Source organism: Arachis duranensis, chromosome 6, assembly GCF_000817695.3.
Source record: "Arachis duranensis cultivar V14167 chromosome 6, aradu.V14167.gnm2.J7QH, whole genome shotgun sequence".
In the NCBI taxonomy this organism is placed as follows: Eukaryota; Viridiplantae; Streptophyta; class Magnoliopsida; order Fabales; family Fabaceae; genus Arachis; species Arachis duranensis.
Window position 1 is genome coordinate 88,965,890 of NC_029777.3, and position 301 is coordinate 88,966,190.

Genomic DNA, 301 nt, shown 5'->3' on the forward strand with positions numbered 1-301 from the left:
TGCCCTATTCTGCTGTGTATCTACGGTCTTAATCAAGACTTGGGGACCAAGTTGGTATTCAAGGGTTCAGATTTGGTTGACCATTGGAAAACAAGTTCAGTTACATATTCATGGCTTTCGGTCAAGTTGGAAAAGTCAGAAGGAAAGGTTCCAATTTGATGATTGAATAGAAAAAGTGAATCTGTGGTTGGTGAAGCTCAAGGCTCAAGGTGTTGACCTTGGATGAAGAACCAAAGAACGTGCAAGAAGATAAAAGAAGAGCTTGCTGTTCATTCAACGCAAGGAGAGAAAACCAGTAAAC